A 23,114-nucleotide genomic window follows, 5' to 3' on the forward strand; every position below is an offset into this window, starting at 1 on the left:
AATTGACCCATTCACAAGGTTTCTGCTCCGTTCATAGTTACCACACCTAAACGTTTAGCACAGGCTTCTTTTCTGAGCATTAGACACCGGATGTCGATCTTGGGTGTTTTCTTGGTACTTCAAAGCCAGCATTTCCAGAGAAGAATTCACTTATTTTCCCACCAAATCATCTACTTTTCCTGGGCTCCTCATTTAGTCATTGACACTTAAAAAAGAAATTTCTAAGACATCTATAGTTTCTTTGACTTTTTCTTCCAGATTTCATCATGAGCAAGTCAGGACCACAGCATCACAGATATTTCCATTTGTATCTCTTCCCACTGCTACGATTCAAATTTCTTGTGGCTTCTTTATCATGTTCCCATCTTTTAATCTCCTGTTTCTTAAAAACATTCTTTCTACCACTACTAGCATTATTTTTCTAAAATATTAGTTCAAGGCTATGCTCCTGGGACAACAACTTTTAGTGGTTTACCTTTTTTTCCCCTTATTTTTAGGGCCATATTGCATTTAGGGCCACATGTGGCATATGGAAGTTCCTGGGCTAGGGGTCAAATTGGAGCTACAGCTCCCGGTCTATGCCACAGCCACAGACACACAGGATCTGAGCCATGTCTGTGACCTACCCCACAGCTTGTGGCAATCCTGGATCTTTAACCCACTGAGTGAGGCCAGGGATTGAACCTGCATCCTCTTAGAGAGAGTGTCTGAGCAACAGCAGGAACTGTGTTTAGTGGTTCACCTGAAGGGTGGTAGGCATCCACCCCTCAAATGAGGCACTAAAGCATATAGTGTCAGGGGCCTGGTTGCAGTATATCCTGAAGATGGTAGGTTTTGTGGGCTTTTCAGTACAGAGTGTTAGGAGACGAAATGGGGGCAGAGAAGGATAAGGTCCTGCAGGACCTCCTTAAATGAGTCCTTGATAGAATGTTCATCTTCTAGGACAGAATCATGCACAGCAGCCTGCTCTCCTGCTTTGTCTGTGAAGTGGCAGTGAGTGAAGTCAAAGTAAGGCCCATAGAAAAGGTGCTACAGGGAGTTCCCTGGTGGCTCAGTGGGTTAAGGATCCAGCGTTGTCACTGATGTGGCAGGGGCTCAATCCCTGACTTGGGAACTTCTGCATGCTGGGCATGGCCAAAAAAAAAAATATATTTGAAGACTCTTTTACACTGATCTCATTGGTTTCATCACCATTCCTGAAAGCACCCCCCCCCCTTAAAAAAAGAAAAAGAACGAAAGGTGTTATAAAAGCAGGGAACAGGAATCTGGAAGTTTTTAAGTGTTTGAGGAGGAACATAATGAATTAGGGTAGACTGATCGCTATGACAAGCAACCCCACAATTTTAGGGGTTTCATACACTGAAATTATGTTGCATCTCAGTCCCATCCTCTCTGTGGGGTGGTTATGGGAGGGGGCTCATCCCCTCCCAGCCCATTAGGGACCCAGGCCCCTCCCATGCAGTGCATCCCTCATCCCCTGAGGAACCCAAGGCCTCTGGATTCTTTGCACCCAGCTGGCAATTGAGGGAAAAGAGAGCAGGTGCAGGGGCCACAGGCTGTGTTTTGAGGGCCAGGTGTGGGGTGGTGAATGTCCCTCCTGCCCGTATTTATTGGCCAGAATCAGCCAGGTGTCTGTTGGTAAGTCAGTGGTTACATGGTGTATTTGGTTCTTCAAATCATGTTGGGTCTTTTGTGTTTTTGTTTTTGTTTTTATTGTTGCACCTGCAGCATATGGAATTTCTCAGATTAGGGATCAAATTGGAGCTGCAACTGCCAGCCTACGCCACAGCCACAGCAGTGCTAGATCCTTAACCCACTGAGTGAGGCCAGGGATCAAACCCAAATCCTCATGGATGCTAGTCAGGAGTGTAATCCGCTGAGCCACGATGGGAACTCCCTCAAATCATGTTTTAGAATATATTTAGGAACATGGAAAAAATGGAAACTGTAAGTGGAGGAAAATGTAATAGAAAAGTAAGTACATCCTAACTCCTTAATAAAATAATGTATTTTCATTTTAAAAAGAAATAATTAAAAAGAAATATAAGAAATAATGCTATTTGCAGCAACACGGATGCAACTAGAGATTATCATACTAAATGAAGTAAATCAGAAAGAGAAAGACAAATATCATATGATATCACTTATATGTGGAATCTAAAACATGGCACAAATGAACCTATCTATAAAACAGAAACAGGAGTTCCTATCGTCATCATGGTACACTGGAAATAAATCCGACTAGTAACCATGAGGTTGTGGGTTGGATCCTGGCTTCGCTCAGTGGGTTGGGGATCCGACGTTGCTGTGAGCTGTGGTGTAGGTCGCAAACGCGGCTTGGATCCCATGTTGCTGTGGCTGTCGTGTAGGCCAGCAGCTGTAGCTCTGATTCGACCCCTAGCCTGGGAACCTCCATATGCCACGGGTGAGGCCCTAAAAAGCAAAAAACAAAACAAAACAAAACAGAAACAGACTCAGAGACACAGAGAACAGACTTGCGGTTGCCACAGTGGGAGAAGGGGGGCCAGGGAAATTGGGATGGGCTAGGAGTTTGGGGTTAGTAGATAGAAACTATCACATTTAGAATGAAAAAGCAAATGAGGTCCCACTGTATAGTACAGGGAACTATATCTAATCTCTTGGGATAGACCATGATGAAAAAGAATATAAAAAATGAATGTGTATATGTGGATAACTGAGTCACTTTGCTTAGAGCAGAAGTTGGCACAACAATGTATATCAGTTATACTTTAGTAAAAAAATAAACTTGAAAAAAAAGTAAAAAGACTATAAGGAAGTTACCCATTAACATTTTGATCTCTATTTGAGTAGAGGGATTGTTGAGAATCTTCTCAATATTTTTCTTATCTAAATTCTTAATAATGAAGGTGTTACTTTTTAAAATAAACATTATTGAAAATTTTTTAAAGAAAGAAAATGGTGTGTCTTTAAAAAATTTTTATATTCCTGGAAATTACCTATCAGAGGCTTTATACATCGTAGCTACTTAAAGCATATTCAAAGATTCACCGTATTCATTGACTGAGTAGAGTAATTAAATGGAAAAAGCCTAAGAACAAAATGTCAAAGAGGTGTTATTTCTTTAGTGACACTATTTAAATATGGTAACAGATGAGCCAAATCGCCACACTTTCTCTCTGTGATACTTTGATTGTAGTTTTACAAACTTAAGTCATATAGTAGATGTGATACCAATTCTAGTGAGTGACGTGTGTTAGTGTTTCCCGAACTTTATCTTGGTACCATCAATGCCATTTTTAGTCATACCAGGAGTAGTGCCTATATTACTGCTTTAATATTTTCCCTTAAAATCATATATTTTTATAAAAGCAAGTTTAGCTGTGCACTAAACAGTGATACCAGTAAAATCACAGGATTATGGTATTAATTTTTCTATACATGTTAAAATTAATATATAATCAGAATTTTAAAAATTTGTGTTTCTCTGAATCATTTCTTTTACCACCAAGTTTTCTACACTTTAGAAATAACTGACCTAGCATATATTATATTTATCTATTTCCTGGTTTTTTTTTAAAGCCACACCCATGGCATATGGAAGTTCCCAGGCTAGGGGTCGAATTGGAGCTGCAGCTGCTGGCCTAAGCCACAGCTATAGCAATGTGGGATTCAAGCTGTGTCTGCAGCCTACACCACAGCTCATGGCAGTGCCAGATCCTTTAACCCAATGAGTGGTGGCCAGGAATCAAACCCAAGTCCTCATGGATACTAGTCAGGTTCGTTACTACTGAACCGTAACGGGGACTCCATATTTATTTCATGTTTTACATTCAGGCTTTTGTGTGTTTGGGACCAAGAACAAAATAGATTTTGTTGACCTGAGAGAATATTTAGTATTGTGAATTATGATCTAATTTTATGAATTATATTCATATATAGGTACCAAAAAGTGAACGTTTAATAGTTACTACATGTTAACTTATTTTTTAATGATTTTTAAAAACATTTGAATTCTCTTATCTTTCCCACGCCCACCCCATTAATGGAATCTCACTGATATGACACAGAATGTTTTGATGGTAAAACAAAAGAAGTTGGTTAACATATGGAATATTTTTTTTAATTTTTTTAAAGGTAAAGCCGAATTCTTTGGTTTGTACATAGCTCATGTGAATAAAATAGAGGTGTACTCTTTCCTGAGGTCATAATCCTGTTTCCAGAGATGACAAGTTAGAACAACACAAGCTGGCCATTAATTTCACACTTTGGACGAAGGCTTCCTTTTGAATGACAAACAAAGAGAGGACACACTTTGGGTTTTATGACCCTTAAACACACAGAGGGAACTGGAAAATCTACATCTGGGGAAATCCTTTGGAAAGAGACCTCTTCGGGATGATTTATGTGTTGTCTAAAAGCAGAGGTGTGGTTTCTTGGTTGTTCCTGGCTTTGTGGTCATTATTATTAAGTCTTTCACTTTTTAAAAGCCAAGTATTAAGAAAGGGTTGGGAACCAGGAAGGCAGGGCAAAGTCAGCGAAAGAAAGCCCAGATCCATAACCAGGGGAATGACTTAGTAGCTTACCTTGGGTGTGTTAAGGTAAAATGCCTACAAGATTTTCTTTTCCTACGTTTGTAAAAGAAAATGAAAATCTTCAGCACAGATCCCACCCACAGAGACTACAGATGGTCTCAGAGGCCAGCAGCTGATGGGTGGACATTCATACTCACTGTAGGGCAGAGACTTGGGATAAGCCCTTTCCTGAGTACCGACGACCATGAACGCATTGGCTGGGCTGTTTGTTATTATTACCAATTAGATGTAGCTGGGTTTCCATTACTTATGTCATTCCAGCATATGATTCAGCCATTGGGTGTTTATTTTAATTATTGATCCAAGACATGAGTAATAATTGGACAAGTGGACACTTGAGAAGAAACCAGTTCTGCATCATCCTACAGGTCAGAAACTAGGAGTTGCTTTTATTTTTTCTTTTGACCTCTAAAAAGAAATATTCGTACATCTGCAAGATAAAGAGCAAGAAAACAGAGAAATGAAGACCCCTGATTGAGGGCTCATAGTAAAGTCCCCTTACCCCACGTTTCCCCTGCTTGAGTCCCAACCCTCCTATCCTTTGCTCCATGACCCTGTCCCCTCTCCCCTAATAGCAGCTGATCATTCCTGCTCTTAAGGTAGGATTTAAACAGCCTCTTTCATGTGTTACTCTCAATCCCCTCATCTTTTTGGAAGTTGGGAATAAATGATAAATAATAAATGGCAAATGATGTGGCCTCACTTTTGACTGACCTCATTAGGCTTTAGCTGGGAATCATAGAGACCCACAGTGTTTATTTCAGTTGTTCTGGCACCAAGAAATAATGGCTAGAGTTCATAAATAAAATAAGAGAGATGATTCTATCTCACGTGTCCCCTGGGGAAACAGCAGATGGATGCCCACTCCAGTCTGTAGCTGGAGGAGCCCTGGGCTGTGCAGAACTGTCCCAGCTGCACCTCCAAGGACAGCCTGGTGCTTCCCTGCTAGAAAGACCGTTGTTTGTGGCCATGTCACACACATAACAGGTCATCTTCAGGGCGACCAGAGTATCTCTGCTCAGTTTGTTATAGTGCAAGAGTCTCTTTGCTTCATACACGGTGATGGGGCAAAATACATTAAGCTGGTTTACATGGTCTGTTGGAAGAATGGGGCCTGGGTCATAGTAACTGGCCTGAGAATACTCCGTGCTGATAATAGGATTTGAACCCATTTCTACAGACTCCCAGTCTTGGGTTTCCTTTATTCCATGGAAGCTCCTATGTCAAGTTGAAGATATGATTCATTTGTCCAATTATTATTAAGTCATTGTAAACTGAGCATGGGTGCTGGACATATAGTGCTGGACAAGATGCAAAAATCCCCTGCTTTTACTAAGCTTATAGGCCCAGAGAGAAGGTGGACAGTAAGTTATATAATGTGAGTGAGTTAGGATAAGAGACACTTTAGATTCAGTACCTGAGGCAGAGGAAGCACCTAATGATACTTAATCTAATGGATCACAGAGGGCTTCCAAAAGAAGTGGCCTTGGGGAGACTGACTTGGAGGGGTGGGTGTTCCCAGTCAAGCAGATGGGCAGGAGGGGGATAAAGGGACAAAAAGAAATCCTTATGGCTGGTGTGAGGGTTCCAGGGTGGGGAATGGTTAAACCAAGGGTTTTAGTGATAATCCTAAAGCCAGCAGGAAACAAGACAACAGACTATCTTTGGGTATGGCTTGAGAGCCACAGAGAGCTTTAGTGTTAGCCAAACAGCCCGGAGCACTCATGGTTCAGCTTCTTGAGTCCCTTGCTTCCTATTACCACATGTTATTGAGGATGCACATGTATTTCTTTTCCTAAAAGTCAATGGAGGAAGAGAAGCCCGTGCTCTCCTTCAGTCTGTGTCTCCTGAGTAGCTGTTCAATTGAAGGGCATGAACCCCTATGCTAGAAGCCACTGAAGACTGAAGGAGCAAGTAAATATCCCCATCCCCCTCAGAGCTGTGCTTATTGGCCTCAGTGACAGTAATCTGACGGGAAGATAGGACAAAAGAAAACGCAACAGCAGGGCCCATCTTTACCAACAGATATTATGGAGACCACTTACTATTTTACCAAACCAAACCACCAAGTTGACCTCAAGATTATATCCAAGGGTAAGAGAATTTTAGGGTTTATTTATTTATTTATTCATTTTTTTGCCTTTTATGGTCACATCCACGGCATGTGGAAGTTGTCAGGCTCCGGGTCAAATTGGAGCTGCACCTGCCGGCCTACACTGCAGCCACAGCAACTGTGAGATCTGAGCCACATCTGTGACCTACACCACAGCTCAGGCCAATGCCAGATCCCCAACCCACTGAGCGAGGCCCGGGATCCAACTTACAAACTCATGGATTCTAGTTGGATTCATTTCTACTGTGCCATGAAGGGAACTCCCTTAAGGATTTTAATTTTTTAAAAAGATTAACAAATTTCAGTTGTATGCTATCTAGACACTTTTTCCTTAAAAATATGAGTGCATACCGGATGCTGGGCACTGTACCAGGGGCTGGAATGGAGGACCTTGCTCAGGACCTTGGAGGAGCTTACAATCCTGAGGGACCTATAGACATTTGAAGAAGGCCTCATCGTGAGTTTGCTCTAGAAGAAGAGTTGCAGTAACGGAGCAAATTTGTGAGCCTGTGGAGGGCATCCCCTCACAGGAAGAAGGAGAGAAGTGCCTTTCCTGCATTGTTTTTCTGTTTGCACAATGTAAAATAGAATGGTTGACATTCAGCCCATTTGTTTCCTTCTAAAATTTTCTAAATAGAATAAGATTCGCACTAAAATGATAAAAGTGAGAAACCGGAGCTCCCGTTGTGGCGCAGTGGTTAACGAATCCAACTAGGAACCATGAGGTTGCGGGCTCAATCCCTGGCCTTGCTCAGCAGGTTAAGGATCTGGCTTTGCCATGAGCTGTGGTGTAGGTCGCAGATGTGGCTCGGATCCCACGTTGCTGTGGCTCTGGTGTAGGCCGGCGGCCACAGCTCCAATTAGACCCCTAGCCTGGGAACCTCCATATACCGTGGGAAGCGGCCCTAGAAAAGGCAAAAAGACAAAGACAAAACAGAACAAACAAACAAAAAGTGAGAAACCATTTCCTGTTTGGGGAATTAATCTTCTGATAACCAGAAAAAGAGCAGGTAGCAAACTCCAGAAACGAAACTGTTTTCACCGTAAGGAGACGTTTTCAGTGCTTTAGATAGTTTTCTATCAGCACAGATCAAAGAACATCAACCAGTGGACTAGGCCCCAGAAACCTTTATAAAAATGTCCAGTTTGCAAATTCCCATCGTGGCTCAGTGGTTAACGAACCCGACTAGTAACCATGAGGTTGCGGGTTTGATCCCTGGCCTTGCTCAGTAGGTTAAGGATCCAGCATTGCCATGAGTTGTGGTATAGGTCGCAGACGTGGCTTGGATCCAGGGTTGCTGTGGCTGTAGCATAGGCCAGCCGCTACAGCTCCGATTTGACCCCTATCCTGGGACCCCTATGCCAAGGTTTCGGCCCTAAAAAGACCAAAGGAAAAAAAAAAAAAGAGGAAGTCCAGTTTGCCTTCTTTTTAAGAAAGACTTTATTCATAATGTTAAAAGCATTTGTATAACTTTCTTCTTACATGCTATGCATGAATTTGTATCTCAACATGGAAACAATTCTGGTTTTATTTGAAACATGCAAAGGTATATAATGTCTCACCATTCATATGTGATTTTATTCATGTATTCACACAGCAAATGTAAAATGACTAGTGCCAGACTGAGAACATGAAGTCTGGCTCTTAAGGAGTTTACAGCCTGGGAAGGCTGGATGGAACGGTTAATAGTTATGGAAAGTGTTTCTTTTGTCAGGCCATTCTTCTCATTACCACCCTTTTTTTTTTTTTTTTTTGTCCTTCTGGAGCCACAGCCGCGGCCTATGGAAGTTCCCAAATTAGGGGTCGAATCGGAGCTGTAGGCACTGGCCTATGCCAGAGTCACAGCAACACCAGATCTGAGTTGCATCTGCAACCTACACCACAGCTCATGGCAACGCCAGGTCCTTAATCCATTGAGTGAGGCCAGGGATTGAACCTGCGTCTTCATGGATGCTAGTCAGATTCTTTTCCACTGAGCTATGAGGGGAACTCCCTTCTCATTACTACCTTTAATAAAAAATTTAAGGTTACACTTTTTAAATATTTTCAAATATCTTTTTTTTATCCCTACTAGAATTGTGTGAAAACACTCTCTTTCTGGGTATCTCTCATTTAGTGTTATGCCATAGTGGCTGACATCATGGGTTTATCAAGAGATTCACTGCCATGGTTCACCCTAGTTGACTTCTTATGTTCAGGAAGGAAGGGAGGGGGAGTTCCCATCGTGGCTCAGTGGTTAACAAATCCAACTAGGAACCATGAGGTTGCAGGTTCCATCCCTGGCCTCACTCAGTGGGTTAAGGATCCGGCGTTGCCGTGAGCTGTGGGGTAGGTCACAGAGGTGGCTCAGGTCTGGCATTGCTGTGGCTGTGGTGTAGGCCGGCGACTACAGCTCCGATTTGACCCCTAGCCTGGGAACCTCCATATGCCACAGGAGTGGCCCTAGAAAAGACAAAAAAATAAATAAATAAAAGGGAGGAAGATGTTAATGCGCATAGCTAGCTGCCCATGAGTCTCTTTATGGATAATGTATGATAAAAGAACAAAATCAAAGCAAAAATTTTGGGAGCAGCAATATATGACCACAGAAAGAGGGAAAGTAAAAATATAGCTAGACTTGCACAGCAGATTAGAGTTATTTTTAACCAAGGTGGGAAAACAGGAAGTTAATAATCCATCAATCCAATCTAAGGAAAATCCTCAATTCTACAAGCTTCTGATTGAGAAGAGCTCAAATCAGATACATTACGAAGAGGAAATAACTTATTGCCGTGACTTCATTCAGCATTAAATGAAATTTCAGCCACCAATTTGCCCTTGTGAAGTCTACCAAGTGACTTGAACTACGTCTCTTGCCTGGAAATAGGTCAATTAGATATGTGATTGCAAAGGAATGTATGATGTCTGATTTCATGAATCATTTAATGCTTCATAACAAAAGTGAATCAATGAGAAAAATCAAATCTTTTGAATTTGAGGTTTTAAATTTTGCTACTTTAATCTCAAAAGCTTAGCATTAAACATCAGAATTTTCCATTATGTTATTCTCTTCTTCAGTCTCAAATGACAGTTTATTGACTTCATGGCATTATACATATAAACTTTAAAGCGCAGATTGTTTTAGTTCATAGGTTTTTTTAAAAGAGTGGATTGCACAGATAGAAGGTGCTGTGACTAAGAATTCACACCTGCATACAAGTAGGCATTAAAAAAAAAAACTGTTCATCATTTTAAATCTGTATTCTCATACTTCAGGATCATCGAGTTACAAGAGGAAGTTTACCTCTCCATTTCCATCAGCCTGTGTTTACTGATCACTCAGGGTGTGATGGCTGTGGTTTTACAACAGCACGACCTTACCCAACAACTTAACAGCTCTGGACTTCCTCAGCCTTCTTTTGGAACTGCTATCTACCTTGTTCAGAGCTCATTGGGTAGTAAAGTCTCTTCTTATTTAGATAGATTCTGATAGCTCTTTCAAAGCATAAAGTATACAATGGAATATTACTTGGCCATAAAAAAGAATGAAATAATGGCATTTGGAGCAACATGGGTGGACCTAGGAATTATCATACTAAGTTAGACGGTGAGAGGCAAACATCATAGGATATCACTTATTTGTGGAATCCAAAAAAAGGATGCAAATGAACTTATTTGCAGAAGAGAAAGAGACTCACAAACTTTGAAAAACTTATGGTTACCAAAAGGAATAGGTCATGGGGAGGGAGGAGTGGACTTGGGCTTTGGGATGTAAATATTCTAAAATTAGGTTGTGATGATGGTTGTACAATTATAAATGTAATAAAATTCATTGAATTATTTTTTTAAAAATTTTAAAATAAAAAATAGAAAATGATAGTTTGAAGGGCTGGATGCTGGAGTTTTGCAGGAGGGGTTTCATGAGAACACACGTTCTCAGAACAGTGGGGTTGCCATGCAGTGATGGCTGTGTGTTCACCAGATTCCCATTCTTCCTGGGCACACAGCTTCAGGACATTTCCCAGGCTCTCACTGGGTCCCGAGAGTTCTGGTCCACAACAGTTATGTACACCACCTGCAGGCCTGGCCCTAAGCATCATCTCGCACTGTGGTCCAAGTTCCGCCTTTTCCTTTGACCATGGGATGCACAGTGCTCAGGGGAAGCCTGGGTGTAGGGGGTGGAAGAGGCCCTATGAGGGCGTGTGTGGAGTGGTCCCCTCTCCTCCCAGTGCACTCACCCTAGACTGTGACCCAAGCAGGAGCCTCTGTTACATTACACTCCCGAGATTGGGGTTGTTTGTCATAGAAGTTAATTCACCACACATAATACAGGTGTTCAGGAGACGGTGGGCAGGACGATGAGAAAGCACATTATCCTTGCTTTACAGCGTGTCACTAATGTCATGTTACAATATAGCAAAATCGGAACTATGGGATGTAAGTGCCAGACATAAACACAGAGTTACTAAGCCAATTTATTAAGATTCAACTACAGTTGTATCATACCTTGGGATTGTCCATATTTTTCTTCCAAGTTCTGCATGGTTGTGTCACCTTTCTCCAGACGCATAGCTGCTGCCTTGCCCTTGGAACTAGTTGTCCACATCTCCCCTCCCTCTCCTTTGATTATGCAGCTTCATTATCCTGCATTCCTTTTCCAAGTTGTTAAAGTTATTTTCTGGTTTTCGTAAGTTGTTTATAGCTGCTCTTTTGCAATGAATGAATTTGCGGCGGGAGGAAGATAGACTCAATTATTTTGGCATAAAAATAAAAGAGAGTTCTTAAAAAATTGTAATTTTGTTCTTGTTAAAAATGAAATTATTTTTTTCCTCCCAGCTACTGCAGTATGTTACAATGGTCTAGCAATTAAAACCAGAGCAGTGATGGTACCACAAATAGACCAATGGATTGTAATTGAAGACCCCAGAGCATGTAAGGAAGCATAATAGATTTCCCAGAAATATACATAAATGCCACTCTTTTGTATACTCTATTGTTATATATGTGTGGATATTTCTGAGTCTTCTACTTGCATGAACATCTCCTGCTCCCTGTATTGTGTTTTTTCCCCCCTTTTGTCTTTTTTATGACCACACCTGTGACATATGAAAGTTCCCAGGCTAGGGGCTGAATCAGAGCTGCAGCTGCCAGTCTACACCACAGCCACAGCAACACTGGATCCTTAATCCACTGAGTGAGGCCAGGGATCAAAACCCACATCCTCATGGACACTATGTCAGGTTCTTAACCTGCTGAATCACAATGGGAACTCTCCCTTTGTTTTTCTATATTCTTTTAAAAATACCAGTGTGATACCAAAGCCTCCAGAATGGCTTCCAGTCTTTCCTGCCTCCTAGTTCACCCCTCCCAGCCCATTCCCTGTGTATTCCCCTCCCACTTTGTACCAGGGTGGGTGTGTATGCTCCTGGAACACAGCAGGAGTGATGGCATGTCCTCAGGTTTTAGTCTGAGGCATGGTTTACATCTCAGGCACTCACACTCTTTTTCTCCCTTGCTTTGGGGAAGCAGGCTGGCCAGAGAGGACACTCAGGCAGCCTCTGGAGAGGCCCCTGCACCAAGGCACTGAGGCCTCCAGCCGGCGAGAACCCAGGCTTGCCAACCAACATGTAAGTGAGCTCTTCTTCCCACAGCCTAGCCTGCAGTGGCTGTGGTTCAGGGAGCAGCTGAGCCAGAAGCCCAGGTGCCACCTAGAGTCCCAAATCTCTGAAGCTGTGTGAGATGATGCACACGTTTGTTGCTCTAAGCTGCTCTACTAAGTTTTGGGGTAATTTGTTGCACAATAGATAATTAAAACACATAGCACAGGAGTTCCCGTCATGGCGCAGTGGTTAACGAGTCTGACTAGGAACCATGAGGTTGAAGGTTCAGTCCCTGGCGTTGCTCAGCGGGTTAAGGATCCGGCGTTGCCGTGAGCTGTGGGGTAGGTTGCAGACGTGGCTCAGATCCCGTGTTGCTGTGGCTCTGGCGTAGGCCGGTGGCTACAGCTCCGATTCGACCCCTAGCCTGGGAACCTCCATATGCCATGAGAGCAGCCCAAGAAATGGCAAAAAGACAAAAAAGCAAAAAAACAAAAAAACAAAAAACAAACACGTAGCATATAAATACAATCAGTAAAACTAACATGGGTCAATGATTAGTAAATTAGATGATCTGACGAGTTTTGATACTTCTGTTTCATCTTAATTGTTTTTCTCAAAATCAATTCCTTTCAGTATGACATGCAGTTACCAACAGGACATTAGAAAAATGAACATTTAGCTTTGGGAACTAAAGTGTAACGATAGCATTATTTTCCATTCTATCAAACTCATTAAACAGTATTGCAGTGTATTTGTTTCTATTAAAAAAACATGACATGACTCTCTGGGAGGAAAGCTACTTCAAATTAGTCTGAAAACTATCATTTCTTCCTAGCAATGTGTAATGACATAATGACTGCTTAGTGGTTCCTAAGAGATGGACTGACTTTAACATATATTTAAGCATAAAATTATAAACAAGAGAGTTCTTTTGCAGTCCTTGAAGACAGTTTTTTTCTCGTGACCATCGTCCTTTAGACCCTAAGATCGTTTGCAATCTCTGTCATTATTCTTGGTAACCTTCACCAGAGTAACTGAAGGCTGTTTCTGAATTAGTGAAGCCCCAAATCAGGAAGCTTTCTTACAGGCGGGGGCACTGAAGAGGGTGAGCCCCTGGGTTGTGAGCGTCCTGTGTACCTGCCGGGATTACAGCCCTAGTGTTCCCCAGGCTTCACTGAGCTTGGAATCCAGATTTTGGTACTGAATTGTCTCAGTCTGGACACCATAGTCATTCCACTTTCCTACTCTTTTTCCCTTAACTAGAGTGACTAATGGTAACTGATTTTTCCATGTAGAAAAAGAATGAAGGAGTTCCTGCTTTGGTTCAGTGGTAAACACCCTGACCAGTATCCAGGAGGATGCAGGTTCAATCCCTGGCCCTCCTCAGTGGGTTCAGGATCCAGTGTTGTTGTGAGGTGTGGTGTAAGTCACAGATGCAGCTCAGATCTGGCATTGATGTGGCTGTTGTAGGCTGGCAGCTGTAGCTCTAGCTCAACCCCTAGCCTGGGAACCTCTGTAGGCCGTGGGTGCAGCCCTAAAAAGACCAAAAAACAAAAACAAAAACAAAACAACCCAGGAGTTCCCTGGAGGCTCAGCAGATTAAGGATCTGGCATTATCACTACTGTGGCTCAGGTTTGATCCCTAGCCTGGGAACTTCCACATGCTGAGGGTGTGCCGTCCCCCCCCCCGCCCCCCCGCCAAAGAAACCCAGATGAATCAAGGCCTTATACACAAAGGACAGAAGTTTAAGCATTTTAGAAGCAGATACAGACATTATCCTTATGACCTGGGAAGGATTTCTTCATCAAATACAAAAATTTACAAATCAAAAGGAAAAGATTAGAATATTTGACTACATTATGAACTTCTTTCTTTTTCTCTTAAGTATTATATTACTAAGACAAACTTTTAGAGAGAACAATGTGATTTAACAAACTTCATTATTTTTGCAATTTTGGTGCAAATTTGAATAATACAGAGTCAGATATCTGGCTCCAAGATCATTGTGTATGTGTGCATGCATATGTGTGTGAGTGTGTGTATGAGATTCTTGGTTTTAATGCTTATCATAGCCTTACTTTTCTAATTCATATTTATCTTATATCCTGAATTTCCTCAGTTACTGTTTGCCTTTTGTACTATAGTATCTTTGTAAGTTACATCAAAAGTTAGGGAGTAGGGAATAAATAAATATGTTGAACAAACCATTAGATTCAGTTTATACAGCCAACAAATAGTATTTCTAATTTCAGCCTTCAAAAAATTATAACAATTTTATAGTAAACAATAGATACTTTATGGGGACTTTCTGAGAGTAATGAATGCAAATATGGGTAAATCTTCTCAGAATTCCCTTTATAGCTTAGCAGAAAAGAATCCAACTAGTATCCACGAGAATGTGGGTTGGATCCCTGGCCTTGATCAGTAGGTTAAAGGTCTGGCATTGCCGTGAGCTGTGGTATAGGTCACAGACAAAGCTCGGATCCTGTGTTGCTGTGGCTGTGGTATAGGCCCGCGGTTGCAGCTCCAATTCAATCCCTAGCCTGGGAAATTCCATATGCCACAGATGTGACCCTAAAAAGAAAACAAAAAACAAACAAACAAAAAAAAACCAGACTTCTCCAACTAACTCAGTTTGGGAATATTTAAACACCCTATGATCTCAGAGATAGGAGAGCAGACCCATCAGCAAGAAACAGTATTTCCTAGTCATTTAAACATTCAGTTTGTCAGAGTTCCCTTCGTGGTTCAGTGGTAACGAAACCAACTAGTGCAGGTTTGAATCCCTGGCCTTGCTCAATGGGTTAAGGATCTGGCGTTGCTGTGGCTGTGGTATAGACCAGCAGCTGCAGCTCTGATTCAACCCCTAGCCTGGGAACTTCCATATGCCTCGGGTACTGCCCTAAAAAGCAGAAAAAAGGGATTCAGTTTGTCAAATCATCTCATTAATTTTTATCAGCTTGGATCTTGCATTGCATTTGCTAAATTGGGAGAACAGCATACTCAGCCTTTACCTGAGCTCCCCGTAAGCTCTCTCAGAATACAAAGGGACATGAGGGACCTGCTTTTGTTCCTCTCCATTCAGTCCTATTACATGATGCAGAAGTTACAAAGCTTTCATCAACAATTACTGACTACTTTCATTGTTGTCCCCATGTGGGAGTTCTGAAAGACTGTTTGAAATTCGTTCAAGTAACAGAGAAGAGTGCACAGCACAGCCTTCTGGATTAAACAACGAATAAGAGAAAAATATTCACTTCTATCAAAGGTGCAAGCAGTGGAGCATCAACACAAATAAAGCAGGTGTAAGCCAGAAAGCCTGCAGGAAACCAGGAAAGGAAGATCAAAATCAGGTTCTTAGAGGTGAATGGTATAAAGAAAATACAGTGTTATTTGCAACAGAATTTTTATAAAAGAAAAGTAAGCCTGAATAGACTATTAGTCAGACGCTTCTTCGCAAATTGAGTTCCAGTCAGTGATTCAGTTTCTAAGGACTCCAACAGTACCAGATGCTACATTGAGCAGAAGAGTTCACAGAAATGCTTGTCATGTTCAGGCCAACCCAAATTATCCACAATCAGTAAATTCCCACAACCTAACTTATTAAAAAACCATGAGTGTCTCGTATATTTTTCCCATAAAAATATGGATGAGCTGGATTATAGATGAAGGTATATTAGAAAAATTCCAGGAGTTTTCGTCGTGGTTCCGTGGTTAATGAACCTGACTAATATCATTGAGGACACGGATTCGATCCCTGGCCTCGCTCACTGGGTTAAGGTTCCAAGGTTGCCGTGAGCTGTGGGTAGGTTGAAGATGCACCTCAGATCCCATGTTGCCGTGGTTGTGGCATAGGCCAGCAGCTACAGCTCTGATTCAACTCCTAGCCCGGGAACCTCCATAAGTTGCGGGTGCGGCCCTAAAAAGACAAAAGACGAAAGAAAGAAAGAAAAATTCCAAAGATTCTTAGTAATTATTTATCGCAGTTAACGTCATTTTAGCTGTTGAGAAAATTCCAACACAAGGAGCCCACATCATTTTAGGCTTATTCATACCCTTTGGAGACCTGTGTATTTTACATGAATATCACTCTATTACAAACATATAAAATTATTTACTTCACTGACACTGAAAAAATGAAATGTCTAATTAAAGAATATATTCAAGATGTGTGATGACACCTGCCAGGTAATATAAGAACTTCCTAAATGTAATGCCCTATTATAGGCTATACCAATTGATCGAATCAGCATACATGTCAGAGTAGGATTCTGAACCCTGAAAGTCATATGGCTGTGGGAGAGAGGAAAATAATCAGTAAATGGTGTTCCCGTGGTGGTCATTATGATTGCTCTCGATGTCCATGCTGTCTCTCTTTCTCAGCACAGGGTAGGGTTGTATTTCTGTGCGCTGGGAATTGGGCGTGGCAGCTCATTTCTCTGCAGGAGAAAGCGAAAGCTCCACAGAGCAGTATCTCCTCCACCACCTCCAGTTTCCCTCCAGCTCCGTGATTGACAATATTTAAGACAGCAGCCGCTTGGCTGCTGGGACCCCTGAGGGTTTATCAAAGGCAGAGTCCCCCTTCCAACCTGCCGTAGAAAAGGAGCAGGAGCAAGAACTAAGTAAAATGTGTGCTTTAAGCCGCTGAGATTTTGGCGTTTGTCCCTGTGTCACAGCCTAGCCCATCTGTCACAATACATATACAAATGTAGGCAAGAATTACATCATCAAGAATGAAGGAAAGACAGGTTGTCAGCCTCAATTCTGGTTTGTTCTATCAAGAGAAACGCTATTAGTTGCCAGGAGAAAGATATCCCAAATTGTGTCCATTGTTTGAAAATTACAAAGATGTGGCTGGTGGAGCAGGGGGTGGATAGAGTGTGTATTATACTACACAATAGCTGGAGGAATTCCAGCCATGCCAGGCAGCCTGGTGTGCATTCCTTTGATTTATTTCTATTAAATGAAGAGGGAAAATATTAGGTGGTTATTTTTAAAAGTAATTTATTCCCATTCCATTTGAGCTCTGATATTTATCTTCCTGACCAGAGATGAGCCAGGGCAGCAACATGAGAGGCCTTTTATTTATTCATTTTTATTTTTATTTATTATTATTTTTTCTTTTTATGGCCACACCTACAGCATATGGAAGTTCCCAGGCTCGGGGTTAAGTCGGAGCTGCAGCTGCTGGCCTACACCACAGCCACAGCAACACTGGATCCTTAACCCACTGAGCAAGGCCAAGAATGGAACCCGCATCCTCACAGACACTACTCATTTTTAAAATTCAAATTATGTTGTAGATCTCATTGGCTTTATTTAAGGTTTTATTATTATTCTGATTTTGAGAGGGAAGGAATCTTTCTGATCTTGTTCAAAGCCATGTCGCTGGTACCTAGAATAATACATAAAGTAGACCAAACATATTTTTTGAATGAATGAATGAATGAATCTATAGTTTTGTGAAAAGTTTTTATTACCTACAAGGTCAGTTAACAGTCTGGCTCATCCCTCCCAAAATTCAAATACTGTTTTAAACTTCAGTAATAGGTGTGTCAGGTCTTGGACAAAGGAAAATGGAATCCAATTTTCATCTCTTCTTAGCCTTCTGGAGGATAACATGTAGTTAATTCTAGGATCATGCATCAAGACAGGTATGGAGAAATCCTACTAAGGGGCTTCCTTAGCTTTTTTGACACTAGAGCAACCCCTGAACTTGATAATTTTTGTAGAACACAACTGAGTAAAAAGAGCCTGGGTAAAAAGAGCCTTCCTGGGCCACTCTTAGGCCTGAAGGGCTAATACGCTGTCAGGAACCAACATTGTTCTGTTTTCTTAGAGGAACCTTTATTTCTGACAGAAGTTGTTGTTTAAATGCTGATAATGAAAGAATATTCATGTGACAAAGGAGAGAGACATTTCTTTCTTTCTTTCTATTTATTTATTTATTGTTTGTTTGTTTGTTTATTTTTTTTAGGGCTGTACCCTCAGCCTGAGAGAGTTCCCAGGGTAGTGGTTGAATCAGAGCCACAGCTGCTGGCATACACCACAGCCATAGCAACGCGGGATCTGGGCTGTATCTGCGACCTACAACACAGCTCAAGGCAACACCAGATCCTTAACCCACTGATTGAGGCCAGGGATTGAACCTGCAGCCTCATGGATACTAGTTGGGCTCATAATCCTCTGAGCCATGACGGGCATTCCCCAGAGACCCATTTTTAGTTCTGAAAAGCACTGCAGTGCAAAGGAGAAGACATAGGAGAGAATATGGTATGTCCCTCACATGTACCCTGAGACCAAGGCAGGCATGGAAGATGGTGGCCTTTTGGCACACGGGTAACACAGCTCTGCTTTGTTGTACAGGAGAAGCTCCGAGGTGGGAGGAAGGGCATGAAGACAGCACAGTAGTTATTCTAGTCAGGACTCATTCAGGAGGCACTCGGCATGCATTGAACGTATGGAATCCGGTCAACAACCGTCTGGGGTGGGTGCTATTTCCTCTACTTTTCCACGAAGGACACAGGCTTAGTGACATGAAATGTTATATCTGGGTCCAGGTGAGTGGGAAATGGCCAAGCCAGCTTTGAATTGAGGTCTCACTCCAAATCCCATGTTTTCTCTGCTGAGAGGGAGCCAGAACGGGCTTACGTGTCTGTCACTGTCTTCAGGTGTCAGAGGACTTGTGTGGCAGAGAGGGTGGACATTTCTGATGTTCCATGAGGTCAGTCTGGTACTTAGGAGGGGAGTCGTGATGGATGACAGACTTTATTTCAGAATTAAGGAAGGAACGTCCATCCACGACGGGAAACATTCCCACCCAGGCGATGCTTAGCAGGTGACTGCTTAGGGATTTCAGAGGAAACTGCTGCTCGGATGACTCTACTTCCAGCTTCAAGAACGGAATGGTACAGTATGAAAAGGCATGAGATGGTTCTGTTAGAAATATTGTTTCTCTCCCAGGAATTTCCTTAGGAGGACTTTTTCTTTGGATTAGCTACATGTGGGTGAAGAGCCCATTTCTGAGACAAGTTTCAGTCATTTCCCTAAGAGATTATAGGCGCCTTTCTGAGAAACTGCCCTGTTATTTTATTTTATTTTTATTTATTTATTTATTTTGTCTTTTTGACTTTTCTAGGGCCGCTTCCACGGCATATGGAGGTTCCCAGGCTAGGGGTTCAATTGGAGCTGTAGCCACTGGTCTACACCAGAGCCACAGCAACGCGGGATCCGAGCCGCGTCTGCAACCTACACCACAGCTCACGGCAATGCCAGATTCTTAACCCACTGAGCAAGGGCAGGGACCGAACCTGCAACCTCCTAGTCGGATTCATTAACCACTGTGCCACAATGGGAACTTCTGCCCTGTTATCTTAGAGCGTCTAGAACCTGGTCAGAAATACATTCATTCTGAAAAACCAAAATACAGTCACAAACCTCCACCATCATACAGGATTGGAAAAGAACAAAGAGTGTTTCTTTCCTCAATCCTTCTCAAAGAAGCGAATGGACATCAGTTAACGAGAAATCTTAGAATCCACAGATATTCCTCCTTTGGGGAATGGTTGACGTCATTTTTAAAGTGGGCTTATTGGCGTGTGTGTGTGTGTGTGTGTGTGTGTGTGTGTGAGAGAGAGAGAGAGAGAGAGAGAGAGAGAGAGAGAGAGAGAGAGGCGAAGCGGTGTATTTGCAGATTTCTTTCTGTGTTTTACTCCTTAGAGGAATAATAGCCCTTTCCTTTTTCCACCACCCCTTTCCTAAATACACTTCCATTTTCTGCTTCAGAAGAGCAAGATCAAAGATTCCCCAAGAAGAATATCTTCATCCTTGAGAGAGCACAGGAGGATTAGCAGGAAGCATTTGCCCCTGAGCAGGATGGAGAGATGGCCGAGCTGGGCCGTGACCTGGCTGTCTTTGCCTCCCCTCTCTCCTCCTCCTCCTCACTTCCTCCAGGCCTCTTGCTACCCCTTGAACCTCTGGTCCTGGGAGGAGCCTGAGAGAATTTTGGAACCACAGCTCTTATCTCTTTGACTTTTCTTTCCCCGAAGCGAAGGTGAGGAGGAGACAAACCTTAGCCATCACAGGGAAGGAAATTCTAGATAAGGATGTCACCTTTCAATCTTGTGTAAACTACCTCCCTTTTCCTTGGTTAAAGATATCTTTCACTGTAAGGAAGGAAGAAAGATTGAAGGCAGAGGGAAGGTCTAATTAATCTGGATTCCAGATAATTCTGTCATTAAGAGCATTAATTATTTGGTAAATGAAGGTGAGCACATACATATCAATAAAATTTGCTGAAAGATGTTTACATGGATGAAATTATCTGTATAATTTATCTCCTCTCCCATCCTTCCTACTAATTTAATTTATTTTTGTCTTTTTAGGGCTGCACCTGCAGCTTATGGAAGTTCTCAAGCTAGGGCTCGAATTGGAACTGCAGCTGCCAGTCTTCGCCACAGCCACAGCTACGCCAGATCTGAACCAGGTCTGCGACCTACACCACAGCTTGTGGCAACGATGGATCCTTTTACCCACTGAGTGTGGCCAGGGATCGAACCCTCATCTTCATGGATACTGGTCGGATTCTTAACTTAGGGCCTGATACACAGTACGTAGTAAATGAATGTTAATTGTCATTGTTATCATTAATCTATCAGTATACAGAGTAAAAAGGAATATGTGCAAGGGAAGTGCCACACTAATAAATAAGGAGGCTGTCTGGCTTTCATATCTCTGCATTTAAATTTTCTTGAGTTTTTAAAATTACTGTTTTTTTTTTTCCATTTCTATACATATTTTAATACTTATAGGAAATTCAACCACTAAATATTGCCACTCAATCAAAATATGTGCAACCTATTTAAAATACTTTGTAAAGTATCACCAAAGCTAAGCCTGTTAATTTATATTCTCCCTCAAAGTATTTTTATGTTTTAAACACATACCCTGTCTCTAGGATGTGCATTCACTTTCTTTTATTCAACACCAGAACCGCTGTAATTCTGAAGTCTGGAGACATGATGCCATTGAAATTTGTCAATGGGCTGCCAAGTGCTTCTGTGAAGCCTGGGCAGCGTTCAGGATATTGTCCTGGAAGGTAAAGAAGAAGCCTGTGTGAAAAGAGTTGGAAATCTCTTTGTGTTGAGCTGACAGTTCAGCACCTTAACATGGACAACCTTCCAGACAAGAAAGTTACTCAAGTTCATGATAATCCCCGATGATATAGTTCCATCACCATGATGTGGGCCGAAGAGCGAGGTCATATCCATCCCCATGGAGTTAGCAGTGTCATTTTTATTAGGTTTCAGACTCTTTCAGTTAGCTTTCCACTAGAATGGGCGCTTGTTTTTTTTTTTTTAACAGCAATTTTAAATTTAACTTCTTGTTCACCTTTCTTACTGCTTGTTTTTGTCTAGCATGATTTTTGTGCCTTCAGGTGCTTATGAATTATTTATGCACCTATATGATTTTCTTTCTACATCTCCTTGCTGTGTTTTAAGTGAAAAGTTATGAAGGAATATTAAATAAGATGTGAGCAAAACCAAGGGAAATGCAATATAGTCATGTGTGTGTACTGATAATGTTAGCCGGCAGGTATTACTGGACTCAGCTGGGAAAGAAAAGAAAAAAAAAAAAAAAAAAAACCAGCAAATATGAGATATTCAACCAGCCTCCTTCACTGGCTGTTCATATCACCCTAAGGCAAAGTTATTTCCTAGAAGGCACCATTCTGTAATAGAACCTGTTCTCACTTCTAATCTCCCTAGCCCTCTGCTCCAAATATCAGGTAATTTTACTAAATCATAATACATTCTGCTAGCAGTATGGGGAAAGGGGACTAAATGAATGTTGGATCATCTGTTTTGCCAGTGGATAAATTACCAAGTGCCATTTCTCCAAATCAAATGCATTTGCAAATCAAACCCTGCAGTAGCTGCAAAAAAGCAGACATTGCTAGACTCATTTTACATCATTTTAAGTCATAAATCTTTAGAGTACCTTTTAAGGCCACAGATACAATTATGTATTTCCTTCCATGCTGTTCACAGAGGGTAGAAGAATTTGCTACACTTGCACTATTATATCCGAACAATTCATATCCTTCACAGGCTTTTCTCAAAGACACATCTCTCTCTTAATCTTCTCCAAAAGCCATAAAATGCATGATTTTTTTTTCTGTGATAGACAGTTTTAGTCTGAAATCCCCAACTTTGCATTTTCATCTTCAAAACCTTCTCTCCATAGGGAGTAAGCTTCTTTCTTGGCTTTCAAGTCAGAAAAAAAAAAAAAAAATGGAAATGGTGTTTCATGTCTAACTTGATCTTACGTGTCTTTCTATCACCCAACACCTGTTTCTTCCTTCTATCCTCATAGTCAACCATGCCATTTTTGTGTTAAAAATTATACCTCATCCATCACAGAATTAGAGATCAGAAAAAGAGCTTATCAAGGCTGTTGGAAAAGAAACCATCTGCTGACTTCCAACTGGATTCAAAGGAGATGCAAAGCAGTGCATTTCAGTGGCTTGTAGCATTAAGAAAACAGGACTGCAGGACATTAAGTCAACTGCAATGAGCAATGAGTGACTTTTTTCCCCTCTAATACCTAAACCTGCTCCAATATATCGACTAGAATCTTTTATTTCTTTTTCTTTGGCAACAAAAGAAAACCTGCTTGCATGTAGAATGACCTCTAAAACAACTGTGCAGTAATGTGGTTAGGGCAGCGTGTTTGGAGTCTGGAAACAGGAATAGCCGTGCTGTGTAATCTTTAACAATTCTCTGTTCTCTTGGTGTCCTGGGCATTGATTTCTCTTTCCTAAGACATGCATTGCCCTTTAGCTCCT

General features: G+C 41.7%; 1 long non-coding RNA gene across 13 annotated transcripts in view; it reads left to right on the forward strand.

The window, feature by feature from the left end:
• LOC146396501 (uncharacterized) overlaps positions 1-23,114 on the forward strand; it is a 111,934-nt gene that overhangs the window by 17,801 nt on the left and 71,019 nt on the right. For 2 of the 13 annotated variants that reach the window (XR_014826544.1, XR_014826546.1), the window contains exons 4-5: positions 11,504-11,599; positions 12,197-12,294. The exons of 6 other annotated variants lie outside the window; for them this stretch is intronic. This is a non-coding gene — a long non-coding RNA (uncharacterized LOC146396501). Of the gene's footprint in view, positions 1-4,835; positions 4,943-11,503; positions 11,600-12,196; positions 12,496-18,245; positions 18,542-18,634; positions 21,913-23,114 lie in introns of those variants that run through there. 5 more of the 13 variants (XR_014826542.1, XR_014826548.1, XR_014826549.1 and 2 more) reach the window with 4 other exon arrangements.

The sequence above is a fragment of the Sus scrofa genome, chromosome 14 (assembly GCF_054392235.1).
Source record: "Sus scrofa isolate SSC_HxYL_T2T_F1_AM1 chromosome 14, Sscrofa_HxYL_maternal_Yorkshire_Landrace_v2.0, whole genome shotgun sequence".
NCBI classification, from domain to species: Eukaryota; Metazoa; Chordata; class Mammalia; order Artiodactyla; family Suidae; genus Sus; species Sus scrofa.